Source organism: Ursus maritimus, unplaced genomic scaffold (assembly GCF_017311325.1).
Source record: "Ursus maritimus isolate PB19 unplaced genomic scaffold, ASM1731132v1 scaffold_9, whole genome shotgun sequence".
NCBI lineage: Eukaryota > Metazoa > Chordata > Mammalia > Carnivora > Ursidae > Ursus > Ursus maritimus.
This window is the reverse complement of record NW_024427107.1, coordinates 26,441,726-26,456,647: the sequence shown is the minus strand read 5'-3', so window position 1 is coordinate 26,456,647 and position 14,922 is coordinate 26,441,726. Positions and strand designations below refer to the sequence as shown.

At 34.6% G+C, this 14,922-nt stretch overlaps 1 long non-coding RNA gene across 3 annotated transcripts in view; it reads right to left on the bottom strand.

Moving 5' to 3' along the window:
- Nucleotides 1–14,922, bottom strand: part of LOC103661356 — a 253,666-nt gene that overhangs the window by 30,672 nt on the left and 208,072 nt on the right. For 2 of the 3 annotated variants that reach the window (XR_005833675.1, XR_568041.2), the window contains one exon: nucleotides 7,433–7,484. The exons of the other annotated variant lie outside the window; for it this stretch is intronic. This is a non-coding gene — a long non-coding RNA (uncharacterized LOC103661356). The remainder of the gene's footprint in view (nucleotides 1–7,432; nucleotides 7,485–14,922) is intronic. 3 annotated transcript variants of the gene reach the window in all.

The window sequence follows — 14,922 nt, the reverse complement described above, 5'->3', positions numbered from 1 at the left end:
AAACCCTAAATGTTCATTGATGGCTGCATAAATAAAGAAAATGTACTATATATAAATGGAATATTATTCAGGCTTAAAAAAGGGAAAAAATCCTGCCATAAGCTACTACCTGGATGAAACTTGATGACATTATGCTAAATGAAATAAGCCAGTCACACAAGGACAAATACATCATAATTTCCTGTATATGAGATATCTAAAGTAGTCAAACTCACAGAGACAGAAAGTAGGATGGTGGTTGCCGGAGGATGGGGGAAAAGGAGAATAGGGAGTTGCTGTTCAATGAATACAGAGTTTCAGTCATGCAAGATGAAGAGTTCTAGAGTTCTGCTGTACCCCACTGTGCATACAGTTAACAATACTGTATTATACACTTACAGATTTAAGAGGGTAGAATCCATGCTACACGATTTTTACCATAATTTTTAAAAATCCATCTTTTTCATCTCAAAAACAAATCCTCCCTCTACTTATTTCTAAAGAAATCAATATTCATTCACTTTTACCAAGGCAAAAATAGCCAAGCTTTTCAATGGAATCCTAAATTATTCTTAACATTTTAGAAGTAAGTTTCAAAGTTTATTACATGGCCTTTACCAATTTCATATCTAAATAGTATAAATCTCTCCAAATGCACAGGTATGTCTTAATTTGCTAATAAATATATTTATGATTTTTATTATATTTATGAATGGAATTCTATTTCTAATGTACTAGGTAAATTGCTATTTTTTTTTAAGATTTATTTATTAGGGGCGCCTGGGTGGCACAGCGGTTAAGCGCCTGCCTTCGGCTCAGGGCGTGATCTCGGCGTTATGGGATCGAGCCCCACATCAGGCTCTTCAGCTATGAGCCTGCTTCTTCCTCTCCCGCTCCCCCTGCTTGTGTTCCCTCTCTCGCTGGCTGTCTCTATCTCTGTCAAATAAATAAATAAAATCTTTAAAAAAAAAAAAGATTTATTTATTTATTTGACAGCCAGCGAGAGAGGGAACACAAGCAGAGAGAGGAAGAAGCAGGCTCCCTGCGGAGGAGCCTGATGTGGGGCTCGATCCCAGAATGCTAGGATCATGGTCTGAGTTGAAGGCAGACGCTTAACGACTGAGCCACCCAGGCGCCCCAAGGTAAATTGCTATTTAAAAGTAACTGATGCGAATCCTATTCAGCACCTCAGTATTTGAAGTCAATTAATACAATATTACATACATGCATCATCTGTCATTTAATAAAGCAAATAAAAAACTACTGGAACATTTTAGCTTTAAAGTTATAAATTAGTATTTTTCACCACCAGGGTAAGTCCAATATTTCTCACCTTCCTTTCTTTCTTCCTGCCTGCCACAACCTCCCCTCACCCAAGTCCAGGAGTTGATCAGAATCAAGTGGAAGAAATATCACCTTCCAAGGATAAAAGGCATTGTTGAAGTTGGAGGAAACTGACTGATCATATTTCGTAGGAGATGAGTTTTCAAAGTAAGTGAAAACTCAATGCAAGGAAGCATGAGCCATCTTTTCCACCTGTCCAGTCAGAATGGGGAAAAGACCCCCTGTTTTTATTTGCCAAGCTCAGGGCTTTGTCTTCTTGGAACTTCCTCCTTCAACACAGCAGTGGAATGCAAAACAGCAGTCCTGTTGAAAATTCTTGTAGCAAGCAGCTGAGATCTGATCAGCACAAGGCCTAAGGGCAAATCCTATTTTTGTTCTCTTTCTCTTCCATTTTCTGTGATGCTGGCAGTTATGGTTATTTTATTTATTTATTTATTTATTTATTTATTTATTTATTTATTTATTTATTATTTTCTCATTGGAATGGTCAATTCCAGATTCAGGTTTCGTTTAGAAGAAAGATTAGTCTTCTGGCCTTGAAAAAGTGTGTTCTTTCTCCTGACCCAATTTCAATTGAAGTATAAACTTGAGGGCCAGTCTTCTAGATAATTGTAAAGGCTTCTTTTGCTGCTTTTGTGTGTGTGTGTGTGTGTGTGTGTGTGTGTGTATATATATACATATATATATACACACACATACATGGGGAGGAATAAAGAGACCAAGAGTAGAATTAGGTATTCTGGGGTACCTTGGTAAAGATAAAATCATATTATTATTCTTTAAAATAACTCCATCATTGTATGAGTGGACAAACTAGGAAAATCACACCAGACTCCGTTATGCAACAATTCATATCGCATTCACCAAATGTGGGCAGGATGTTCTTGACTAAAACCATTTCATATCACATTGGAATGTCCTATGTTTTCAAGGAAAGTTCAAAGTAGAAATTAAATGAGTATGTGTATATTATCGTTACAGGGAATATAAAATGGATGTCAATGTTTAGGGTCAAACAGTTGCTCAATTATATTGCCAGAGCACACCAAATGGAGAGTCAAGTTAAAAATCACTCTAGGAACTATTGGTTCTTTAATAGAGATAGCTAAAGACTATCTAGGAAGCATTACGAGAAAGATAAAAGGTAAGGTTTGTGATGTGAGTTAGAGATTAATAAATAAATAAAATTAATAATTATTAAATTAATAAAAATAATAAATAACAGCATTCAGATATTGCTGTTCAAAGTAAAAGTAGAAGAATGAGGGAATACTGGCTTCTGGACTGGAAGATGTAATTCATCTCTATCTCACTTAATCTTTCAGAATGGACATTTACATTGATTTGTGTTTGGTTCATGAAAACACTAGTGTGCGCATACACACACACACACACACGTCATCATTTCCAAATGAAATTTGGGTTTGGATTGAATGACATTGAATCAAATTATCTGTGGGTAAACAATTACAAGAGAGTGTGAACACATGTAATTAGCACAAGAAAAACATTTCCCGAGTGGACATAGAGCCAAATAATGTATCAAGGATGAAATATTTAGAAATTATATAGTTGCACCCTTTTATTCCATACATGAGGCATACGATTTAGAGAAGTATATAACCTGTTGAAAAATAATATGGATAGTGATTGCTCTTTAAGCATCGCTCACTGTGTGATACATTTAAGTGGCGCTCCATGCCATTAAGAAAACAAAAATACTGGTAATAGTTTTGTTCCACCAAAGGAATTTGCTGAACTGTTTAGTATGTGGTTGTTAGTAGTAAATACTATTTTTATTCTTCTAATACAGTAAAAATGATGCACTAACAAAGGTGCCATGATTTCTTCCCAAAATATTTCTTAATTTAATTGAAATTCATTTTTTCTTTTAGAAATATAAGATTTTTAGTATAATTCCCCGGATCCCTCCAAAATGGTCTTGCTATACTAATCGCTGTACTTATATTTTTAAGGTAAGAAAAAGTCACTACTTTTACATGACAATACTTTAAATGTACTTTCGGTATACTTATACTTATGTAGGAATTAGCAACAAAAGAAAAATAAATAAAAATCAGAGTAAAACATTTCTTCACTTTAATAGCCACCTCTGTTAGAAGAAGATACTGGCATAACTTTCTTTGTTGCATAATCTTCAGATACTTTTTTTTTTAAGAGTTTATTTATTTGTTTGACACACAGCATGGGGAGCAGCAAGCAGAGGGAGAGGGAGAAGCAGGTTTCCCACTGAGCCGGGAGCCTGATGTGGGACTTGATCCCAGGACCCTGGATCATGACCTGAGCTGAAGGCAGACACCTAACTGACTAAGCCCCCAGGCACCTCAGATACTCTTTAATCACAGTAAATCATGTATAATTCCCCAAATTATGTCTATAGCTGCCTTGGAAATGTTCTAAGGGATTTCCAATAATTTCAAAGATATAAAAAAAAGATAATACAAAAAATTGTTCTGTTAATAACAATTTAGACATATTTTTTTACTTCTACATTAAAGTTGCTCCCAATTAAAAATAAATTTGTATAATTCATCATTACTGCATAAAGCTTTTGGTTCTTTCTTAAATAGTGATAAACCAACATTGTTGCAAATTCTATAAGACACGCCATTGCGAATCTGGTAACATGCTTTATTCAAAACTATTCTAATTTTTTGGTACTTCATGAATGTTAGAAAGTTTGTCACCACCCTCTCATCTTTTTAATGATAATAAAGCCCAAGAAATAACTTTAATTAATAGAATGATATTTACACATTGAAATTATACAATTTAACAATTGTTATGTATTTTCCATGAATATTTCATCTTTTATTATGTTTGGAGAAGACACTCATCTAATTTATTTAATATGCTGAAACATGTTCATCTATACTATTCCAAATTTTGAAATTGCAAAGTCATGGTAATCAACTCATAAACTCAAAATGAAATCATTTTTATCCTTCCTTTTTGGACTGAAATGTGGAAAAGTTAGTTTCCTAGAGGTTGAAACTGCAACAGTTTTCCCAATAAGCAAGAAAACAGGAATCCAAGTTTAGGACTTCTGCTGGTGGGGACAGAGAAAATAGCTAAGTTTTTGACAGTTTCACAATAGAAAAACAAAAAACAAAAAACAAAACTTCAAGTGTTGAGGGTTTCAAGTTTATAGCTTGATTCCTTAGCAAACAGTTGCCCAAATTCTGAAGTTGTGTGGGACAGAAAGTTAAAAATCTGAGCCAAAACCTCTGAAAAACAAAGAGTATTAGCTGACATTCTCAGTGTTGAGAAATAAGGATTAAAGTTCAAGTCATGCTATCAGAAGGGCTATGGTGAAAATGACCAGGTTCTCATCTAAACTCTGGAGAGCTATGAATGAAGAACGGGACAAACCTAAGGTAGACAGAGCCATACCAGTCTGGATTTGAATCAGCATAATCCCTGACTTGATTAAATTGATAGCTACCACATCTATCTACCTCCTAGAGAAAAGGATGGCCCTTCTTTGGTGCAAGTTAAGAGTATTTGGAGCCTATCCACTTTTTAAACAAAATGTATGTCATCTGATGTCATTACAAGTCATTTACCAGTCTAATCACTCAATAGGAATGACAAGAAATGACACCAAATAACCCAAGACCAAGAGAAATAACAAGAGATTAAGATATTGGGGTTATTGAAAAGAATTTTAAAATAACAATTCATATATTTGAAAAATAGAGGTAAAGAGACAGAAAAAATTAAAAGATGGAGAATTTCACCAAATAACTAGAGTCTATAAAAATAACCCAAAGGAACTATAGAACTAAAAATTAAATGAAATTCAGACTTCCACATATGGGCTTAACAGTAATTAAGAGAAAATAGAGGATAAGGTTTTTAGGTTTGAAGATGAGTGAACAAAAAACATGTAAACTAAAAACAGAGAGAAATAAATGAAAAGTATAGAAGAGAGCATAGACATATAAATGACCCAGTCAATTAGTCTAACATGAATGCAGATGATGCCGAGAGAGAGAGAGAGAATGAGGCAGAATCAATATTCGAAAAGTTGACCAAAGATTCTCCAAAATTGGTAAAAGATTGTATACCCACAGATAAGCAAAATAAACACAAAGAACATCAAACCCATCCCTTCCCTATCCTGCCTTCCTTTATCTTACAACAGGATCCCCTTTAGAAAAGAAAAATGAATAAAACGTTTTTCTACACATTTATCACATGCAAATTTGCATAGTGTTTTGTTTGTGTGTTGATTATGTGTTAGGCTATATATAGTCTTTGCTGTTTTCCTGTATAGAGTGTTGTTGACATGTGTTGCTAATATATTAATTTATTTTTCCATGTGCTCCATTTGTTCAAAACATGAGTTGACCCATATGACCAAGCTTCTAAATGAACATTCATAAGCATTTCTTGATAGTCCATATTTAGAAATACTCTCTGGCCTACACTTGAAAATCTGCAGAATCAACTTGTTGAGGCTCTATTTTCTATTAAAGAAAGGGAGGTATTGGAAAATCATTTTTATAATTTCTAAGCTGTGATATTATGTGGTTTATTTTTTGAAATGAATATCCAAAAAAAAATTCAAAAATTTGTCTGAGATGAGACAATAGTTCTCCAAAACTCCCCGCGTAAAAAGAAAATGTGTGTCATAGCAGCATATAAAATAACCACCTGAAGTCCCATGACACTTCTTGGCTTGCAAACCAAACCACTAGTGAATTTTTTTTTTTTTAACTAAAGGAGACACTTTGGTTGAGGTTTAAGTTATTTTTACATATACTCTTATTGCACAATGTGTTTTTCCCTTGCAAAACTCAACACAAGTAGAAATAGATAATTTTATTTTGTGTGTTTCTCTTCAGTTTGATGCAAGCTCCATTAGGAAAAAGATTTTTTGTCTGCTCTTCTACTATATCATTCTATGGTATTAAAAGATACCTAGCACATAGCAAATGACAATAAATATTTGTTGGTCAAATAAAATGAATGAATGAATGAATGAATATTGTTTATACCAAATTTTTATTTGGATATACCACATAAATATGAATATATACTTATGAAAGTTATGGGACAATGTCATACTAAGAATGAAGAGAGACATATGGGGAAAGTAACAGATTCAGAAATATTGTAGGTTCTAAGTGAATGCTAAGTACTCCACCTAGTTTCTTACAAATAGAATACAAAGTCCATAGAAACAGAATATAAACAAACCATAAAGGTACTATCTAGAGACCCTAACTGTGGTCAATGTATATATTTCCTTTCTTTATTTGAATAGGTGTTACCGTTTGATGATTTCATCAACTTAGCATATGCATATGCATGTGTGTGTGTGTGTCTACAGATACACAGGTACAACTGTATTTATATAGATACCATCAATGAGAAGAAAGTATTGTGGGGGCGCCTGGGTGGCTCAGTCGTTAAGTGTCTGCCTTCCGCTCAGGTCATGATCCCAGGGCCCTGGGACTGAGCCCCTCATCGGGCTCCCTGCTCAACAGGAAGCCTGCGTCTCCCTCTCCCACTCCCCCTGCTTGTGTTCCCTCTCTCGCTGTCTGTCAAATAAATAAAATCTTTAAAAGAAAAAAGTATTGCGAATGAACTACTTTAAAGAATCTATCAAGTTCATCTGGATTTATAGAAAAAGTTCGATCTCTACACATTCAAAGAGGAATGCACTTCTGTTCAGCAGTTCATGCATGAACTGTATTCTTTTTTTAAAAATAATTATCAGAAGCTATGATATCTTCAGGTAAACATTAGAATGAACTGTGTTAAAAGTTCCTTACTGATTTATTAGTATTAAGCCAAATAATACTATGGAAGATTTAGATGAATATTTTCTGTAAAAGTGAAGATTACCTTGTCAGTTGTTTCCCTTAGATTTTTCTCTATAAAAGTTACCGTGAGTTTTAGTTTTATAATTTTCCATTTTGTAGACTCTAGTGCATAGAATACTATACTATATAGAATATGGTGCAAATAATAAACATTCTTTATTATTTATCACACTGCTACAAGTCTTACTATAGCTTTATTATTTTCTTAATTCAATCCTCAAATGTAAAAGGAAAAACATGAAATTGTAACTCACAGAAAAAACTCCATGGCCAGAGGGACTCCAACGTATCTTGCCAAAGAACTTCCTGGTGTGATAATTAAAGAGAAAAAAGAACCCAATACATAAAAATTAAACAGAAACAGGAAACCTTGCAATAGAATGAATGAACATTTCTGTTTCTGGGAAAATTAGACAGATAGGGACAGCCATCTGAGGTTTGGCATATATTAGGTTTAAACAATGAATTCTGCCCATTGAATCAACAATGATTGGACACCTACTCGTGCAGAACACTGTTCTAGATGCTGAGAATATACAAAGAGGCAAAGACATGGTTCCTGTTCATGTAAGGCTTATTAAACAAATGGATCATTGGTTTTAACTACTGGTGGAGGAAAACTAAGGCTAATGAAGAAAACACATTTTTTTTTTCAAAATTCTATTAAACCTTAGTAGTGTTGTAAGAATTGAGTATAACATAATTGAGTACATGCTGGCCTTGAAGTTAGAAGTCCTGGATTGAGAACTCTAACCTGCAGCTGATCAGCCATGTGGTATCAGCAGAGTTAAATCACCTCTCTGAACCTTTTTGTTCAGTTGTAAAATGATGGCTTTGGAATTGTATATATGATGTACAAAAGTTTCCAATAGCATTCTTTTAGGACATGTTAGGAACGATAAGTTCAGTGTTGCATGTTCAGTGTTAATATACTAAACTGTATGTTAGTATATATAGCATATTACCAATGTTTAGTATATTCAGTATATTAGTATATATTAGTATATACTTGTATATATGTTGTAGTGTATAATTAGTATATATTAGTTTATAATATATTCAGCATATTTAGTGTTGCATGCTTAGTATATTACTAGAAATATAATAGATTGAATCAGTATTCAGGAGAGACTATTGGACAAGATGAGTGAATGATTTTACCCTCTGTAATCCTTAGGTCTATGATTCTGTTGTGAGGTAGGATTCATCTCTTGTACTAATCTTCGCAGTATGGTTTTCTTACGCTAAGCAGGAGTGATTGGGTTAGTTTCTAATTAAAGATCTGATGTGTAGAGAGAAAAAAAAAAAACCCAGAAACTCAAGACTTCAGCCAAGTGTACCAAGCTCAAACATAAAGCTGTTTCCGAGAGTTCAAGCTCCCAAAACCTTCTAACTCCAGTTTATGATGAAATATATATATTGTTCATTTCGGGGTGAGTACCACCACGATGGTTTTCTAGGCAATGGGACATTGCAACAAAAATAAATTCACCAAGTTAACATAGAAAGAAGATCTTAATTTGAATTAAGCTTTTACATATGTAATCTTTCCTTTAAATTGTATCTCATTTATTAGAGTGCTTCAAGGATACTAATTTAATTACTACTCACAGTGATATTTTAGGAGTTAAACTTAATAAAACCTGAATGATTTTTTTCTTCAAAGTCTCCATTGATACATCTGGACAAAATATTCTAACTCTAGAGCTCAAGACCGAGGGATAGGAGCAAAGTAAGTATGAAGCCCAAGTAAGTGCTTAAATCATTCAACCATTTATCATTAGATGACAAATACCACACCTCATATGGAGACAATAATTCTGACCTATCTCAGGAAATTGTGAGGACAAGCCTAAAGTGTAGAACTGCATGCTATACTGATATATGGAACGAGACTAGTATGTATATGTGTAGCCTTCAATTTCCAAGTCTTCTCTTCCTGTACTCTCCGATGATTGGCCTAAAATGTAGGCTCAGACTCAGAAAATAATAGGGCAGTGCAGGGTAGCGCAATTAGATTGTAAGTAGAACCATGTTCAGAATAGGAAGCAGATGCATCCTCTGAGAAAAACAAAAAGAATGTGAACTCTTGTCAGCAGCAAATTAATCAATCTCCTTCTTCTTACAAAGGTTATGTTAAAACTATATCTAACATAGTTTGCAAAATACTGAATTTGAAGAGACTGCAAGTTTAAAGGGAATACTTCTAGACAATTCTAAGAGAACCAGATTTTTCTTTTTTTCTAAAGAGATTAATAATATTTCATATATGATGCTGCTGGGCTTTGGAGGAAAATCCTATTTTCTTGAGGCTAATCCCAGGCAATAACCCACATGCACTTGAAACTCACCAAAAAAAAAAATCTTCATTTGGGGGCTGCCCGGGACTACTTCATATCCATTTATCGGGATATAAATAAGGGCAATATCCTCTAAATACATTAATCTGCTTAATCTTGTATCCATTATGTCCCAATGGTGGAGTTTTTGTTATTAGAAAAATTGTAGCATCTTTTATCTGATGAAACAAACCTTCATTTCTAATTTGACAACGTCTACCAATTATTGAGAACCACGACTATGTCAGGCCAGTGCATGACCTCTACAAAATTGTCTGCCTTCTCATAACATCCCCATGAGAAAGATATTATCATCTACAAATTAGAGATGAAAATACTGAGTCTTAGAAGTAAAGTAATTTGCTCAAAGTGGCGATTGCTTATAAGGATTCCAACTCAAGTGTATCTGATTCTCTAGTCCACTATGAGATGCTCTATTATTTGAGCTTTCCATTGTTTTTAAAGAAAAACAAGTAATTCATCCAACATATCAACTTTAAAACATTTTTATAAGCCAAACAACTTTATATGGAGTTACCCATGCGTATTTTTTACAATTATATCCAGTCAAAATCCTTTAAGAATAGTTTCTGTATTACTATGGGGGGAAAAAACACATTTGTTCATTTTTGTCTATCCCTGTAGGAGCAATTGAGGGTTCTGTTCCTTTATCTGCTGCAGTGAAATCCAACTAAGAACACTTGAGCCTAGACATCTAAAACCTTCCCTCGTGCAAAGTCAACATTTCTCCTGAGCCCAGTCAAGCTCAGCTCTGAGTGTCACTGTGTAGTTTACATGGTCTGATATTTAAACGGGGAGGGGAGAGGAGAACTGACTACATGATACAGTTTAGCTGAAGAGATTTTCATTTCAGAAAAAAACAAAAACATTTCTTTGGATAAACGTATCTCCATTAGCAAGTGCTTTCTCATACTACTCAGCGATTTTGATTCCTCAAGGCCACTTATTAATTATAAGAAGGAAAACAATACACTACATTTTACCTAAGCAGAATTTATTTCTTGCATGAGCAAAAATTTCATTTAACCTCAAGCATAGAATAACATATTTGAAATATTCACCTAAGGGTAAGAATTGTTTTGCACTTTACATTCTTGCTGCTTATCTACTGAACATCAACCCCCAGATTCATACCAAGCCAAGTGCTGTGGAAATACAAAATCCTTTGGTAAAGGCATTTTTGTAAAATTTGGACTTCATTTAATAGAACTCCTAATTAGAAGCTTACTGAGATTCATCAGAAAATCAGTTTCCAGTCTCAGATCTACCACCAGGCAGTAGGTAGTTCACTGAATTTCTCTATTTTGATTTCTTCATAATCAAAAAAAATAAAAAAAGAATGGAAGCGCCTGCAAATCTGAATCTTGGATGCATAGTCATTTTCTGTAAGAATACTACAGATTAAAATTCCAGTGTATATGTGAAACTGAAATGCAAAAAAAAAAAAAATGTAAGTTGTCATCTTCATTTCATTTTTTCAGCCTTATTCTCTCCTTTTCTTCTTTTTGTGTCTGTCCGTTTCTTAAATGCTAGTATATGTTCCCTTTACCTCTGGGCATTGCACTGTTGCACCTTTTTCCTTGTCTACACGTATACGGTTGAATTTAACAGTGGAGTTATAATTCCAGACCCATCAGGGAAAAGTAAAAGCTGTTCCATAGAAAGTACTGTTCTCCCAAAGTATCTTCTCTTTGCCACAGCAGGCTAACAGGCTTGTCTCTCTCTGCATAAAGCATCCTGAAGGTCTGAGAGCAGTGGAGGTGTCATGAATAACAACTAATCCATCCATTCCTACAGGGGGATTTCACAAATTTCTTTTTGTTTCTCAATAAAATGCTATTCACAGTAAGAAATCAGACCAGAAATCCTGGCTAATTTGTTAGAAGGAAAATATATTTGGGCAAAGCAATGTATATTTATTCAAGTGCATAACCTGAGAGCAAAAGCAAGTTTTCCTGAAAATGCTTTTAGATGAGCAAACTAACCCAGGCTTGTAAGGTCATAAAGGTAGCACGGTTCTTTGGGGAGCATCAAGAAAATAAAGCCCTGCTTGCTTGTTCTCTCCAAAATAACGAAGGTTGATGATTTGGCGCAATTATTCCGGCTGTTTATATCCCGCTTCTGTTCCCCTTTTTGCCAGTGGAGTTATGTTCCTTTCCCCAAACAGGGTGTGTCCCCCCTGGAACTTCGCAAGGGGCAGCCTTTTGCCAGCATGGTGGAATGGAATGAATCTCCCCTCTTTCTTAGTCTTTGTCATCTTGATATTCCAGCTTTGTCGTGGGTGCCTTTTCACAAGCAAAATTCTAGTGTCCTTAATTCAATCATCAGGCACATTGCATTTAGACCCAAGTGCTAATTTGCCGATGTCAGGTGCACAAATGCAATGGTTTCCACAGCCAGACTCACTCCTGGAACCACTGTGCTTCTTCCCACTTTTGCCTTATTTTTGTTTGGTTGGGGTTTTTTTGTTTTGTTTTGTTTTGCCATTTATTTCTATTGAAAAAAAGTGTGTTGTAATTTTAAGTCTTCCCAAACCCTTTTTGGTTTTAGCAAACCAATGCATTAATGTATATTTTATATTTGAAGATGTATTTCTGAACACCTTAAGAAAACTGAAGAAACCTTGAAAGGGTAAGTTTTTAGAATTTTTCTCAAAGTATCATGGAGTCTTGGTTCTGTTAAACGTCAAATAAATACATATAGAACCGCTTCCAGGGTCAAGTGTATGTGTGTATATAATAATAGTTATTGTTTGAAAATATCCTGAGCAAATGGGACTACTCCAGGATTATGGTTCAAAACATTTTAAATTGAATCATATTCTGGTCCAGGCAAGGATTTGTTAATCTGCTGTTAAGGCTTTTTTTTTTTTTTCTTTCCCTAGAGTATCTTATAATACACATGCTAGAATTTCTATTTGTGTCTAAAGTTTACTTTTATAGTATTTTCATTGTTTGTTTTTCTCCACATTTATAAATTGTAATTGTAGCAATATTATGTGCTTATTGGTATAACCCACAGTTGCTAAAATGAATTCTTTGACTCTGGAAGCTACTATTTAAATAGACATTCTACAACTTCTCCATCTACCAACTAAGTTATTCTTCACTGCATATTTGTAGCTTCAAATTGATATAGTTTATTTAATAGTTGAAAATATAAGTTTCAAGGTATAATTACATAGGAGGTTAAATCTCAGGTATGGATATATCAGCAAATTCTTTCACCTCTATTAGTCTTGAGTTTCCTTACCTGAAAGTGATAACAATAATATTAATTTTAATCAATTGAGATGAAGACTAAACGAAACAATGCATGTTAGACAATCAGTATAGACTCTAGTATATACTCAGTACTCAATAAATGCCAAATATTTTCATTAATTGTAATGGTATTTTGAATATCCATCAAATAATTTTGAATAATTTTACCTTAGTTCAGGTTTATATTAGATACAACTTCAGCTAAATAAAAATGTGGTTATTAGATTGTCCAAGAGTTGTCAATATATTTCTTGTTTCCACATTTGGATTCGCTATAGGCACCACAATTTTTTTTCTTAATTACAGCTCACATTTTCAAGTTTACGTGGTACACACTTTGCCCACTCATTCTTGAGGGTTCCAGCCACTATTTTAAAGAAGCAAGACATTTGTGATGCTCTTGATGGCGGTCTTCAGTTATGTATGAGTTTGACTTTCACGTCCAGTTGAAGGGTTTGAATGGTTATAGAGACTTATTGGACAAAACTGGGAAAGTCTCTAAGACCATAAAAAAGGACATATCAGGCTTCAGTGTAAGGAGAATAAAGCAAACACAAAACAAACAAGCAAACAATACCAAATTTCTCCCCATCAACAACAGGTAAAATATTACCAACTAATTAGATATGTTGGTTAGGCACCTGCCATAGAAACATTTACTGTTAATACGTAAGTCCAAAGCTTTTCAAAGATTTGCATTTGCCATTTTATTCTTTGGAAATAATTATTTGAAATCTTAAATTAATTGGTTTCTGAGTGGATTCTTCTGAGCTCTTTTGTGATGTCTAATTAACCGTGGTAGACCAACCTTGGCTTATCTGTTGCCTTAATTCAAATCAAGAATAATCAAAAAACACGGGGCGCCTGGGTGGCGCAGTCGTTAAAAGCGTCTGCCTTCGGCTCAGGGCGTGATCCCGGCGATCCAGGATCGAGCCCCACATCAGGCTCTTCCGCTGGGAGCCTGCTTCTTCCTCTCCCACTCCCCCTGCTGTGTTCCCTCTCTCGCTGGCTGTCTCTATCTCTGTCACATAAATAAATAAAATCTTTAAAAAAAAAAAAAAAAAGAATAATCCAAAAACAGGGCAGTCACTGCTGGTTTGATTCTACCCCTGGCTGAGTGTTATATAAGAGGAGTGTAGGGAAGGTGGTTCAGGCCCCCAGGAAAGGAGACAGAGTCAGTAGCAATAACGATAAAAGATAGAATAATTTTAATGGAAAAATTAGGTTAACTTTACCAGGAGCAAAAGAAGTATGAGGAAAAGGGGATACTTGGCATGTATGTGAGATGGGCCCCCAGATTCTAACACTTCGGATCTGTCTCTGTAAGTGAAGCCATGAGACCAAGGATAAAGAGAAAAGCCAAAAGAAGAAAGACCTGGATTTGAAAGTTGTGCCAAATTTAAAAGAAGAGAAAGAGTAAAAGATGCCTGCAAATACAAGTGAAAATGTGATTTGAGCATGTATTCTAATAATTTGTCAGTCATTGCTGTAAAGTTTTCAGGGCTTGTATTACAACCAAGCATTAACATATCACCTTCTCCAGTCTTCAGAAAGCAGGTCAATCAAAAACCAAAGGGATGGATGCCTGGGGAGAGGATATTTCCAGAACCAGACGAAGGTGTGCCATTCAAGTATTTCCAGGTCCCTAATATTCAAGTCTCCTTTAATGTGATGAAGAAAACTATAAAATCCATGAAGAATACAAACCACATCTTACCTTTTTTTTTTTTTTTTTTTTTTTTACTCCTTTGTTATCTAACTTCCCACTAGAATATAACCTCCTTGAGCACTGGGACTTGGTGATTTTATTCATTGTTTATACCTAGGGCTTAGATTAGTGTTAGGCATATGGTGGGACCTGAGGAAATAGTTGTTAAGTGAATGAATTGGCATTTTTGGATTCACTTAAACCCAGTAATCCTGGTCCCATAAGATCTTTATAACTTGTGTGTCTAATTTACCTGAAGGACACATTAGCATATACTCCCTTATGTTCTCCTCAACGCTCAATGCTTTCAATCGTTTTTGACAGTCCTGCTCACAATCCTCTAAACCTCCATCATACTCATTCTATCAGATGATTGCGTTTCAAAAACCACTCTCATTTTCTAAACATGCCCT